The sequence below is a fragment of the Pristiophorus japonicus genome, chromosome 7 (genome assembly GCF_044704955.1).
Source record: "Pristiophorus japonicus isolate sPriJap1 chromosome 7, sPriJap1.hap1, whole genome shotgun sequence".
NCBI classification, from domain to species: domain Eukaryota; kingdom Metazoa; phylum Chordata; class Chondrichthyes; family Pristiophoridae; genus Pristiophorus; species Pristiophorus japonicus.
The window spans coordinates 3682518-3696894 of NC_091983.1; the positions used below are offsets into that span (position 1 = coordinate 3682518).

The window sequence follows — 14377 nt, forward strand, 5'->3', positions numbered from 1 at the left end:
GACATGGCGAGTGATTGGAGTCACGCATGGTGCAGACCGGGTAAGGACGGCAGATTTCCTTCCCTAAAGAACATTAGTAAACCAGTAGGGTTTTCAATGACAATTTGACAGTTTCATGGTCACTTTATATATTTTATTTTCTGGATTTAAACAAAAAACTGAATTCAAATTCTCAAACTTGTGGGATTTGAACCCCTGTTCTCTAAATCATTAGTCCAGTAACATAACCACCCCACAAAACCATCACAAACCCCAACCTAATTTAAAAAACACACAGGTCTAGTAGAATTGAAATCAGCCCAACCTTTGAACTGGGTAATAATCACAGACCTCAGACATGGACTTGATTCGGAGAGGAAAATGGTAACTCTCTTTCTTCCACTGATCAATAACTTGACAATGAGCCAGTGACTGGAGTCACAGTCCCACCTCAAGGTAGAGTGCAGACCCGCCCACCCTCCCTCACTCAAGTATAGGCAGTCCCTCGCAATCGAGGAAGACTTGCTTCCACTCTTAGAATGAGTCCTTAGGTGGTTGAACAGTCCGATTTGAGAGCCACAGTCTCTGTCGCAGGTGGGATAGGTTTGCCGCATGTTCTTCCGCTGCCTGCGCTTGTCTTCTGCATGCTCTCGGTGACGAGACTCGAGGTGCTCAGCGCCCTCCTGGATCCACTTCCTCCACCCAGGGCGGTCTTTGGCCAGGGACTCTCAGGATTCGGGGGGATGTTGAGGGTGTCCTTGTAACGTTTCCTCTGCCCATCTTTGGCTCGCTTGCCGTGAAGGAGTTCCGAGTAGGGCGCTTGTTTTGGGAGTCTCGTGTTGGGCATGCGGACAGCGTGGCCCCATCCAACGGAGCTGATCGAGTGTGGTCAGTGCTTCAATGCTGGGGATGTTAGCCTGGTCGAGGACGCTAATGTTGGTGCGTCCTTTCTGCCAAGGAATTTATAGGATCTTGCGGAGGCATCGTTGGTGGTATTTCTCCAGCGACTTGGTGTCTACTGTACATGGTTCATGTCTCTGAGCCATACAGGAGGGCGGGTATTACTACAGCCCTGTAGACCATGAGCTTGGTGGTAGATTTGAGGGCCTGGTCTTCAAACACTCTTTTCCACAGGCGGCCGAAGGCTGCATTGGCGCACTGGAGGCGGTGTTGAATCTCATCAACATCTGCCTTTGTTGATAAGAGGCTCCCGAGGTATGGGAAATGGTCCACGTTGTCCAGGGCCGCGCTGTGGATCTTGAAGACTGGGCGGCAGTGCTCTCTGGCGAGGACAGGTTGATGGAGGACCTTTGTCGTATGGATGTTTAGCGTAAGGCCCATACTTTCGTACACCTCAGTAAATACGTCGACAATGGGCTGGAGTTCAGCCTCTGTATGTGCACAGACGCAGGCGTCGTCCGCGTACTGTAGCTCAACGACCGAGGTTGGGGTGGTCTTGGACCTGGCCTGGAGATGGCGAAGGTTGAACAGGTTCCCACTGGCTCTGTAGTTTAGTTCCACTCCAGCAGGGAGCTTGTTGACTGTGAGGTGGAGCATGGCTTCACCCAAATGCTTCCAAAACACACAACTCTCAGCCGGATCAGAACGCACAGGTTTTGCTCCTTTGAGCCTGATGGATAGATGATGGTACAGTATTTCATGCTGCTGATTCTTGATAGATGCAATGCACACTGCGTTTCTTGATGTACATTATTGACTTGGGTGTACAGGCCACAATTTCAACATTTGCAATTGACACAAAACTTGGAAGTATAGTGAACAGTGAGGAGGACATTCAAGAGGACATAGACAGGCTGGTGGAATGGGCAGACATGTGACAGATAAAGTTTAACACAGAGAAGTGCAAAGTGATACACTTTGATAGGAAGATTGAGGAAGAAAGGCTTGCATTTATATCGTGTCTTTCACGAACACCGGACGTCTCAAAGCGCTTTACAGCCAATGACGTACTTTTTGAAGTGTAGTCACTGTTGTAATGTAGGAAGCACGGCAGCCAGTTTGCGCACAGCAAGCTCCCACAAACAGAAATGTGATAATGAGCAGATAACCTGTTTTGGTGATGTTGATTAGAGTACAGTTCTAAAGGGGTGCTGAAAGAGAGACCTGGGGACATATGTGCACAAATTGTTCAAGGTTCAAGGTTGAGAAAACAGTTAAAAAAGCTCACTGAACTCTGAGCTTTATAAGTAGAGACATAGATTACAAGCGCAAGGAAGTTATGATGAACGTTTATAAACCACTACAGTATTGTGCTGAATTCTGGGCAGCACACTTTAGGAACGATGTGAAGGCAGAATGTGTAGAAAAGATACAAAAGAAAAGATATGCATTTATATAGCGCCTTTCACGACCACTGGGTGTTTCAAAGTGCTTTACAGCCAATAAATTACTTTTGGAGTGTAGTCACTGTTGTAATGTGGGAAATGCAGCAGCCAATTTGCGCACAGCAAGCTCCCACAAAGAGCAATGTGATAATGACCAAATAATCTGTTTTTGTGATGTTGATTGAGGGATAAATAATGGCCAGGACATCGGAGATAACTCCCCTGCTCTTCTTTGAAATAGTGCCATGGGATCTTTTACGTCCACTTGAGGGGAAGACAGGGCCTCGGTTTAACATCTCATCCTAAAGACGGCACCTCCGGCAGTGTGTCAGCCTAGATTTGTGCGCTCAAGGTCCTGGAGTGAGACTTGAACTCTCAACCTTCTGACTCAGAGGCGGACCCACTGAACCACAGCTGACACTTTACAAGAATGGCTCCAAGGATGAGGGACTTCAGTTACATGGATAGACTCGCGAAGCTGGGGTTGTTCTCTGGGCTGAGAGTAGATTCGATCGAGGTGTTCAAAATCATGAGGTTGTCTCGGCAGTAGATGGAGGGGGAAATTGTTCCCATTGGCGGAAGGGTCGAGAACCAGAGGACACAGATTTAAGGTGATTGGCTAAACAACCAAAGGCGACATGAGGAAAACTATTTTACGCAGCGAGTGGTTAGGATCTGGAATGCACTGCCCGAGAGGGTGGTGGGGGCAGATTCAATCGTGGCTTTCAAAAGGGAGTTGGATCCTGAAGGAACAAAATGTGCAGTGCTACAGGGAAATGGAGGGGGAAGTCTAGCTGAAACTCTCCTGCAGAGAGCCGGCACAGGCTCAACGGCCAAATGGCCTCCTTCTGTGCTGTGCTGGAACCATTCTCTGATTCTATAGATGTGCCATCAGTGAAAGCTAGAATAGTAGCTATTTCACACAGTAATGACTGTTAAACTGAGGCCCCAACTGCCCTCAGGTGGAGGGAAAAGATCCCACAGCATTCTTTGGGAGAGCGGGAGGTTTCTCCAAGGTGCCCTGGCCAATATTTATCTCTCCACCATCATCACTAAAATATGGTCGTGAAAGGCACTATATAAATGCAAGTCTCTCTTTCTGAAATTTTTGCCCATCCCTAATTGCCCTAGAGAGGGTGGTGGTGATCCACCTTCTTAAAAACATAAGAATTAGGAGCAGGAGTCGGCCATTCGGCCCCTCGAGCCTGCTCCGCCATTCAATGAGATCATGACTGATCATCGACCTCAACTCCACTTTCCTGCACTGTCCCCATTTCCCTCGATTCCCTTAATATCCAAAAATCTATCGATCTCGGTCTTGAATATACTCAAAGACTGAGCCTCCACAGCCCTCTGGGGTGGAGAATTCCAAAGATTCACCACCCTCTGAGTAAAGAAGTTTCTCCTCATCTCAGTCCTAAATGGCCGACCCCTTATTCTGAGACTGAGACCCCTGGTTCTCGACTGCCCAGCCCAGGGGAAACATCCTCCCTGCATCCACCCCGTCAAACCCTGTAAGAAATTTGCACATTTCAATGGGATCACCTCCAAATTCTAAAGAATATAGGCCTAGTCTATTCAATCTTTCCTCATAGGACAATTCCCCCATCCCAGGAATCAGTCTGGTGAACCTTTGTTGCACTCCCTTCTATGGTAAGTACATCCTTCCTTGGGTAAGGAGACCAAAACTGCACAATACTCCAGGGGCGGTCTCACTAGGGCCCTGTATAATTGCAGTAAGACATTGTTACAATATACTCAAATTCTCTTGTAATAGGGAGGCGGTTCCAGAATGTTGACGCAGTATTGATTAAACATGTATTAGATGTAACCCTGGCCATCCAAGTGTGATCAGCTTCGCGCTAACCCAGCCTGTATCAACACTTTTCCCGGTACTCCCTTATAGAATAGCGAAGGCCGAGTGACTCAATGGGTTAAAACCAGTGACCAAGACTTGTCTTTGAACACAGCCAAGAAACGTCCCTTCTGCAAAGGCCCAAAGTGAGTTTGGACAGTCTCAAACCCAGTCCCACAGCACAAAGGTCCTTGGTAGCTTGGCATTAAAGTGGCAATCTGACTCAAAGGCCCCAGTGAGAGGTTGGTGTGAGAGGTGTGAAGGAAGAATCAATACGGTTTGAGGGATGGAGGCTGCTATTGATACAAGGTCAGGGGTAGACTGTGTTCCTTGGTCAGCCGTGTCCAAAACACACGGAACCTCAGACGATAGTCACGGACAAGGGAGGGCGTGCCACCCAGCACAGCTCATCCGTGCAGAATGACCAAAAGCTCCCACATTGCACCATCCAATTGGTTATAAAAATGATTCCAAGGATTTGATCTCCGCTACTTGATCACGGATTCCATCATCACTCTGTGAATAAGATTTTAAAATTCTCATCCTGGTTTCCAAACTTCCCCACTTACTCAGCCCTATTTCCGTAACCTCCTCCAGCCCTACAACCCTCCGAAATATCGGTGCTCCTCCAATTCTGGCCTCTGGTGCACCTCTATTTTAAATCGCTCCACCAATGGCCATCAGATGCCTGGGCCCTAAACTGTGGAATTCCCATATCCCTCAATATCAAAAATCTAGCGAATGTACCCAGGGAACTTTAACAGCAATGATTAATAAAACACAATGCAGTGACGTAAACTGCAGCTATACACGCATCAAATTACTGGCACACAGTAATATCCTGAGCCAGGACAATGGTCACTCGGCAGGATTCTCTCCGCACACAGTGCCCATGGGAGACTTTAGGGGCTCCGACAATGGGCATTGTTGCCAATGAGATCGGGCAACGCTGGTTTAAGTGTTTCTTAGAAGACTCTGTTCCCCAGTGAGCTCTGACTTATTTCAGCACCGATTCTACACTGGCCACCTGCTAGCTTCCCGACACTTCAGCTTTTCAGAATACCTCAATCAAAAGACTGCATTCGGGATGTTGCAATATTCGGATCAGGAGGCGACCATTCAGTCTCTCGAGCCTGTTTGGCCATTCAATTAGATCATGGCTGATCGATATCTTAACTCCATCGACCTGCCTTTACTTCCCATCACTTAATACCCTTGCCTAACAAAAATCTTTCCCTCTCAGCACAAAGCTCCAAATGACACCCAGCATAATCGTTTGCAGGAGAGTGCCAGATTCCCACTGCCCTGTGTGGAAAGAAGTACTTCCCAACATCAGCCCTGAACAGCCTGGCTCTAATTTTAAGATGAGCACCCTCTTCTTCTGGACTCGCCCCACCAGAGGAAACAGCTTCTCTCCATCTACTTTATCGAATCCATTCAACATTTTACACACCTCGATTGGATCACCCCTCAAACTTCAATACTCCAGGGAATACAAATCAAGTGTATGCAACTTGAATTCAATGTTTGAAGACTCGGATTTGATTGGCTTGAGGGGCTGAATAGCCTCCTTCTCTTTCTACCTTCTGGTCTGATTGCACAAATAAATTCAGAGAAATTGTTGCTGATGTCTGGATTGACGAACAAGCTCTATGTTGAGGCACAATCGGATTCCCAACGAGGAGTGGTGTCCGTTGACGGCTATGCTTTCAACTGCCAAGGCCTTAAACTCGAATTCCCTCCCTCAACCTCTCTGCTGGTCTGTCCTCCTTTAAGTTCACCAGACTGATTCCTGGGATGGCAGGACTGACATAGGAGGGGAGACTGGATCGACTGGAGTTTAGAAGAATGAGAGGGGATCTCAAAGAAACATATAAGATTCTGACGGGACTGGACAGGTTAGATGCAGGAAAAATGCTCCCGATGTTGGGGAAGTCCAGAACCAGGGGACACAGTCTAAGGATAAGGGGTAAGCCATTTAGGACCGAGATGAGGAGAAACTTCTTCACTCAGAGTTGTTAACCTGTGGAATTCCCTGCCGCAGAGAGTTGTTAATGCCAGTTCATTAGATATATTCAAGAGGGAGTTAGATATGGCCCTTACGGCTAAAGGGATCAAGGGGTATGGAGAGAAAGCAGGAAAGGGGTATTGAGGGAATGATCAGCCATGAACTCATTGAATGGTGGTGCAGGCTCGAAGGGCTGAATGGCCTACTCCTGCACCTATTTTCTATGTTTCTATGTTTAAGACGCTCCTTAAAACTTACCTCTTTGACCAAGCATCTATCTGAATATCTCATGATGTGGCCTGGTGTCAAATGTGTGTCTGATAATGCTGTGAGGTGCCTTGGGATGTTTTACTACGTTAAAGGCGCTGTATAAATGCAGGTAGTAGTTGTTGTTGGAGAGATCTTAAACCCTAACTTTGATTCTGTACATTGGCCGAGATTGTTGTTCGCCCCATGGCCATTTCTGGGCTTGTTTGCAGCTGCTTGCCCCCTCACTCTGCCTCCAACTCCATCCCTGCCCTGGCTGCTCACTCAGTTTGAATCTAACTGTGCGCCAATCACTGAGCTTGTTCGGGCCCGAGCTGAGCTCCCACCCTGGGTCATCACCAAGGCTGCTTAGCTCTACCCCTATTGCACTGGAGAGGGTGCAGAGGAGATTTACTGGGATGCTGCCTGGTATAGAGAATCTTAGTTATGAGGACAGATTGGATAGGCTGGGTTTGTTCTCATTGGAACAGAGGAGGTTGAGAGGAGACTTCATCGAGGTGTACAAAATATTGAGGGGCCTGGACATAGTGGATAGTAAGGGTCTATTTCCATTGGTGGAGGGGTCTATTACGAGGGGCATAGTTTTAAGGTGGTTGTTGGAAGGTTTAGAGGGTATTTGAGGGGGGGGGGGGGCTTCTTTACGCAGAGGGTTGTGGGGGTCTGGAACTCGCTGCCTGGAAGAGTGGTGAATGCAGAAACCCTCACCACTTTTAAGAGATGGTTGGATGGGCACTTAAAGTGCAGTAACCTGCAGGGTTACGGACCTAGAGCTGGTAATTGGGGTTAGACTGGATGACCTGTTGTTAGGCGGTGCAGATATAATGGCAAGTACTGCAGGGAATAGAAAGACATTCTTGCTATTGAGGGAGTGCAGCGAAGGTTCACCAGACTGATTCCCGGGATGGCAGGACTGACATATGAAGAAAGACTGGATCGACTAGGCTTATGTTCACTGGAATTTAGATGAATGAGAGGGCATCTCATAGAAACATATAAAATTCTGATGGGTTTAGACAGGTTAGATGCAGGAAGAATGTTCCCGATGTTGGGGAAGTCCAGAACCAGGGGTCACAGTCTAAGGATAAGGGGTAAGCTATTTAGGACCGAGATGAGGAGAAACTTGTTCACTCAGAGTTGTGAGCCTGTGGAATTCTCTTCCACAGAAAGCTGTTGAGTCCAGTTCGTTGGATATATTCAAAAGGGAGTTAGATGTGGCCCTTACGGCTAAAGGGGTAAGGTGAGAAAGCAGGAAAGGGGTAGTGAGGTGAATGATCAGCCATGATCGTATTGAATGGTGGTGCAGGCTCGAAGGGCTGAATGGCCTACTCCTGCACCTATTTTCTATGTTTCTATGTAAAATTATGAAGCGATTTTAATGGAGTAAATAAGGAGAGACTGCTTCCAGTGGCAGGTGGATTAGTAACCAGAGGCCACAGATTTAAGGTAATTGCCAAAAAATTCAGAGGGGAGATGAGACTTGTTTTGCTGGTCCAGCCCAGCACCAGCTCGGTTCCTCCACATACACACCAGCACTGACAGGGCTGCAATACTGTCACAAAGATGAAGAAAGACACTTGCATTTATAGTGTCTTTCACAACCGCAGGACATCCCAAAACGCTTTACAGCCAATGAAGTGCTTTTGGAGTGCAGTCATTGTTGTAATGTGGGAAACACAGCAGCCAATTTGAGCACAGCAAGCTCCCACAAACAACAATGTGATAATGTTCAGATAATCTGTTTCTGGCGATCTTATTTCATGTTACTCTCTCCAACTCCCACCCTAAACCTCTCCAACTCTCTGTTCCCCTTTAAAACCCATCTCTTCAACCCGGCTTTTGGTCAAACCTCCTACCCGACCCATTCCTACCCCACAGAACACTTTCTTGGGACGCTTTCTTTATGCTAAAGGGATTAATATATTATAAATTCAAGTTGTCACTCGCAAACACTATCCCGCACTGATCTTTCCAGCTCGTGATAGATGGTACACTAGTCAGAAAACACAGCCACGAACTGTAACTATTCAACAAGAGTTGCATTTATACAGCTCCTTCAAAATACTGGCGTGGGATCTTTTACATCCACCCCATCCGAAAATGATGGAAGGGTTTAAAATAGGGTAAACGTAGAGATGTTTCCACATGTGGGCGAGACCAGAAATAGGAGCCATAAATATAAGATAGTCACTAATAAATACAATATGGAATTCAGGAGAAAAGTCTTTACCCAGAGAGTGGTGAGAATGTGGAACTCGGTGCCACAGGGAAGGGTTGAGGCAAATAGTATCGATGCGTTTAAGGGGAAGCTGGATTATCATCATCATCATAGGCAGTCCCTCGGAATTGAGGAAGACTTGCTTCCACTCTAAATATGAGTTCTCAGGTGACTGAACAGTCCAATACGAGAACCAGAAGGCAGTGCAGATCAGCGAGCTCAGGGGTGATGGGTGAATGAGACTTGGTGCGAGTTAGGATACAGGCAGCCGAGTTTTGGATGAGCTCAAGTTTATGGAGGGTGGAAGATGGGAGGCCGGCCAGGAGAACAGGTGGGACAGACAGTGGTTGAAGGAAAGGGTGGGTGGGACAGGTTTGCCGCACGTTCCTTCCGCTGCCTGCGCTTGGGGTTTCTGCATGCTCTCGGCAACGGGACTCGAGGTGCTCAGCGCCCTCCCGGATGCACTTCCTCCACTCAAGGCGGTCTTTGGCCAGGGACTCCCAGGTGTCAATGGGGATGTTGCACTTTATCAGGGAGCTGTCCTTGAAATGATTCCTCTGCCCACCTTGGGCTCGCTTGCCCTGTAGGAGTTCAGAGTAGAGCTTTGGGAGTCTTGTGTCGGGCGTGCGGACAATGTGGCCTGCCCAGCGGAGCTGGTCGAGTGTGGTCATGAGGGAGAAAGGAATAGAAGGAGATGCTGATAGGAGAGGAGTGGAGCGTAGAGTAGCACAGAGCTGTTGGGCCGAATGGCCTGTTTGTGTGCCGTCGGGTCTATGTAAGGAACAGGCAGCATCGAGCCCAAAGAGCAGGGACCCAGAATCCCGGATTCTCACACTGCTTGGATGTGCAACTTGACAAATAGGCAGCAAGTTGCTTCTATTGACCTGCTCGCTCCCCCATATCGTCATGACCAGAATTCTTAAAAGTTTTAAATCAGACAGACACTCTGTTCCTTGACAAGGTCACAGCATACATCATGTTTTATATCTGTTATCGCCAAAGTACCATACGATGTTGTGTCCTGTACTTGTACTGCTGGATCTTTATTGTCAAACACCCATTAAGTGAACATAAAGACTTCTAATCCATTCCTGTAAGCTCGCTGCGAGTCTGAATTACAATCAGGAAGAAAAACAAATAAGATCTCATCTAAGGAAAAGATTTCTTCTGCCTGTGAATAGTTCCTATTTGACCCCGAGCTGAGCTTGACTCCATATCCTCTCCATCGCCAAGACCGCCTATTTCCACTTCCGTAACATCGCCCATCTCCGCCTCTGCCTCAGCCTCAACCCATCCCTGCCTCTGTTACCTCTAGACTTGACTATTCCAACACACTCCTGGCCGGCCTCCCATCTTCCACCCTCCATAAACTTGAGCTCATCCAAAACTCGGCTGCCCGTGTCCTAACTCGCACCATGTCTCATTCACCCATCACCCCTGAGCTCGCTGCCCTGCACTGGCTTCCGGCCTGGCAACGCTTCAATTTTAAAATTCTCATCCTGGTTTTCAAATCCCTCCATGGCCTTGGCCCTCCCCCATCTCTGTATCTGCGTTCCTCCAATTCTGGCTGCTTGATTTTTTAAAATCGCTCCACGATTGGCGGCCGTGCCTTCAGCTGCCGAGGCTCGAAACTCTGGACTTTCCTCCCTAAACCTCTCCGCCTGAAGAAGGAATGGAAGGATATACTGTTAGGGTGAGGTGAAGTACAGCGGGAGGCTCGTGTGGAGCATTAACACCAGCATAGACATGTTGGGCTGAATGGCCTGTTCCTGGGCTGTAATATTCTATGTAAAGCCACAGTTGCCGGATGACATGTGTCACCTTACTCATATACTGTATCCCAAAATGTTACTTTCTGAAAGAAATCGATTGAATTTACATTTGAATGAATCGATACTAACTGCTTCTATGTCTCCCGAGGGAGCCTGTTCCAAAGATTGAGCGCTCGCTCACTGAAATACTCGTTGTGAATCCTGCCCCCTGGCCACGAGCGCAGGCAGTGTCCTCTGGTTTTACAGCTCCGGACAAGGTGAAACAGCTCATCACGGTCAACCTTGAGAGTCCCTCATCCGTGCCTTTCCGTATTTGGACTTTCAAAAGGCTTGTGACAAGGTCCCACACAAGAGATTAGTGTGCAAAATTAAAGCACATTGATGTGGATATAGAACTGGTTGGCAGACAGGAAGCAGAGAGTAGGAGTAAACGGGTCCTTTTCAAAATGGCAGGCAGTGACTAGTGGGGTACCGCAAGGTTCAGTGCTGGGACCCCAGCTATTTACAATATACATTAATGATTTGGACGAAGGAATTGAGTGTAATATTCCAAGTTTGCAGATGACACTAAGCTGGGTGGCGGTGTGAGCTGTGAGGAGGACACTAAGAGGCTGCAGGTTGACTTAGACAGGTTAGGTGAGTGGGCAAATGCATGGCAGATGCAGTATAATGTAGATAAATGTGAGGTTATCCACTTTGGTGGCAAAAACAGGAAGGCAGTTTATTATCTGAATGGTGGCAGATTAGGAAAAGGGGAGGTGCAACGAGACCTGGGTGTCATGGTACATCAGTCATTGAAAGTTGGCATGCAGGTACAGCAGGCGGTGAAGGCAGTGTAGGCAGCAAAAGGCATGTTGGCCTTCATAGCGAGGGGATTGGAGTATAGGAACAGGAGGTCTTACTGCAGTTGTACAAGGCCTTAGTGAGGCCTCACCTGGAGTATTGTGTACAGTTTTAGTCTCCTAATCTGAGGAAGGACATTCTTGCTATTGAGGAAGTGCAGCGAAGGTTCATCAGACTGATTCCCGGGATGGCAGGACTGACATATGAAGAAAGACTGGATCGACTAGGCTTATATTCAATGGAACTTAGAAGAAGCGAAGGGATCTCATAGAAACATATAAAATTTTGAGGGGCTTGGACAGGTTAGATGCGGGAAGAATGTTCCCGATGTTGGGGAAGTCCAGAACTAGGGGACATAGTCTAAGGATAAGAGGTAAGCCATTTAGGACTGAGGTGAGGAGAAACTTCTTCAGAGAATTGTTAACCTGTGGAATTCCCTACCAGAGAGAGTTGTTGAGGCCAGTTCATTGGATATATTCAAAAGGGAGTTAGATGTGGCCCTTATGGCTAAAGGGATCAAGGGGTATGGAGAGAAAACAGGAAAGGGGTATTGAGATGAATGATCAGCCGTGATCTTATTGAATGGCGGTGCAGGCTCGAAGGGCCGAATGGCCAATCCTGCACCTATTGTCTATGTTTCCTTGATACCTCTTCAGGAGAAATGTAGGTGGGGATAAGAAGAGGATTACGCTCGGCGATGTCTGTGTTCTGGGTTTGAATAGCCTTCCTACACAGGCAATCAAGGGTCACACGTGAATCAAGGCCATAGTGACACTCAAAGGAGTCAATGCCACGGGGTGGGGGGGGGGGCGCGGGGAATAAAGGATTTACGGGGAGCGGTCAGGGAAGTGGAGCTGAGTCCATGATCACATCAGCCATGAACATATTGAATGGTGGAGCAGGCTCGAGGGGCCTTATGGCCTACTCCTGCTCCTATTTCTTGTTCTTAAATGGGAGGGGAAAGAAACAATTGCGTCAGGTAGTGGCGTAAATCTCTCAACATTGCTAGACGACCTCCATGGACTTTTTCCTCCTCCTCCTCCTCCTCCTCCTCACAGTTTCATTCTCTGTTCTCCGGAATGCCTACGACTCCTTGCTGAAGTGCCTCACTAAAGTGGCCTTGTCCCATGTGCCAGCGTAGACTGCCTGTGTCGGCAGGCTGCTGAACTGTGAGCAGGGTCACACCTCAGCCCAAAAATGACCATGGAAATGATCCGAGTCGCCAGGCTTCCCACCTGGTGTCTATCTCTCGCAGAGATCGGGGAGCTCAATGGGTGAAGCACTACGTCGGGGCACCCAGGGGAAATCGACTCCAAGCACAAGCCACTCTGCGGCGATTAGAAGTAAGCCCATGGCCTCCGACATCAGGCTCCCTTCATACTGTACCTCCACCCGTACAATGCCAGAACGTATCTTCCTCGGTCTCCCAAGCCTGCTACAACCCACCAGCTCTCCTACCCGCTAGAGTTATTGATCGACTTGGTGATGTAGCCCACTCGGAGGGTTGGTGCCAACATCGCCATGAGGTTCCCATCAATTCTACTCACCTCCAATTTGTCCTCTGGTTGTGATTAACAATTGCCAGGGGGGAGGGGGGTGAAGAAATATCCACGATATATCCACAACCTAGCAAAAGAAAGAACTTGCATTTATATAGCACCTTTCATGACCTCAGGACATTCTGAAGTGCTTTAGAGCCAATGAGGTACTTTTGTAATGTAGGAAACGCGGCAGCCAATTTGCGCACAGCAAGCTCCCACAAACACCAAAGTGATAATGACCAGATGTTGATTGAGGGATAAATATTGGCCAGGACACGGGATAATTCCCGTGCTCCTCTTCTAATAGTGCTGCGGGATCTTTTATGTCCACCCGAGAGCAGACAGGGCCTCGGTTTAACGGCTCATCCAAAAGACAGCACCTCAAACAGTGCAGCACTCCCTCAGCACTGCACTGGGAGTGCCAGCCTGGATTATGTGCTCAAGTCTCTGGAGTGGGACTTGAACCCACGACAGTCTGACTCAGAGGCGAGAGTGCTACCTACTGAGCCTGGGAGACACTCTTCTCTATAAATACAGCCAGATGATGAGCTAGTGGTACTGGGAAAGTGTTGCGATCCAACAATAAGTACACTCCCCGGTTTGCAACTGAAGCAGACATTGGGGAATGCTCTGAGGTTTGATGTCCTTTCTGTGCTGTGTCTGTTCTTGACAGGGGCAGCTTTCAGGGGCATCTTTACTGTTGATCTTTATGCCCCAGCAGCAGATGACAGTCCAGTGACTCTTGCTGAAATATGCTGGTATTACAAAGTATTTACAGAACAGAAACGTATCATTCGGCCCAACAGGTTCCTGCTGGTCTTCATGCACCAGATGACCCTCCTCCCACCCTACCTCATCAACACAACATAGGAAATAAGGGCAGGATTCAGCCATTCGGCCCCTCGAGCCTGCTCCACCATTCAATAAGATCATGGCTGATCTTCCACCTCAAATCCACTTTCCTGCACTGTCCCGACATCCCTCGATTCCCTTAATATCCAAAAATCACTGTCTTGAATATACTCAAAGACTGAGCCTCCACAGCCCTCTGGGGCAGAGAATTCCAAAGATTCACAACCCTGAGGGAAGCAATTTCTCCTCATCTCAGTCCTAAATGGCCGACCCCTTATTCAGAGACTGTGACCCCTGGTTCTCGACTCCCCAGCCAGAGGAAACATCCTCCCTGCATCCACCCTGCCAAGCCCTGTAAGACTTTTGTATGTTTCAATGAGATCACCTCTCATTCTTCTGAACTCCAGAGAATATAGGGCTAGTTTACTCAATCTCTCCTCATAGGACAATCCCCCCATCCCAGGAATCAGTCTGGTGAACCTTCGTTGCACTCCCTCTATGGCAAGTATAACCCTCCTTAGGTAAGGAGACCAAAACTGTGCACAATACTCCAGGTGTGGTCTCACCAGGGCCCTGTATAATTGTAGTAAGACATCTTTACTCTTATACTCAAATCCTCTTGTAATAAAGGCCAACATACCATTTGCTTTCTTAATTGCTTGCTGTTCCTGCATGTTAACTTTCAGTGATTGGTGTACAA

At 47.9% G+C, this 14377-nt stretch overlaps 1 protein-coding gene across 7 annotated transcripts in view; it reads right to left on the bottom strand.

Moving 5' to 3' along the window:
* Positions 1-14377, bottom strand: part of extl3 (exostosin-like glycosyltransferase 3) — a 130997-nt gene that overhangs the window by 54007 nt on the left and 62613 nt on the right. For 4 of the 7 annotated variants that reach the window (XM_070884688.1, XM_070884687.1, XM_070884689.1 and 1 more), the window contains one exon: positions 12832-12910. The exons of the other annotated variants lie outside the window; for them this stretch is intronic. The gene's annotated coding sequence lies outside the window, so the exon portion shown is untranslated. The remainder of the gene's footprint in view (positions 1-12831; positions 12911-14377) is intronic. 7 annotated transcript variants of the gene reach the window in all.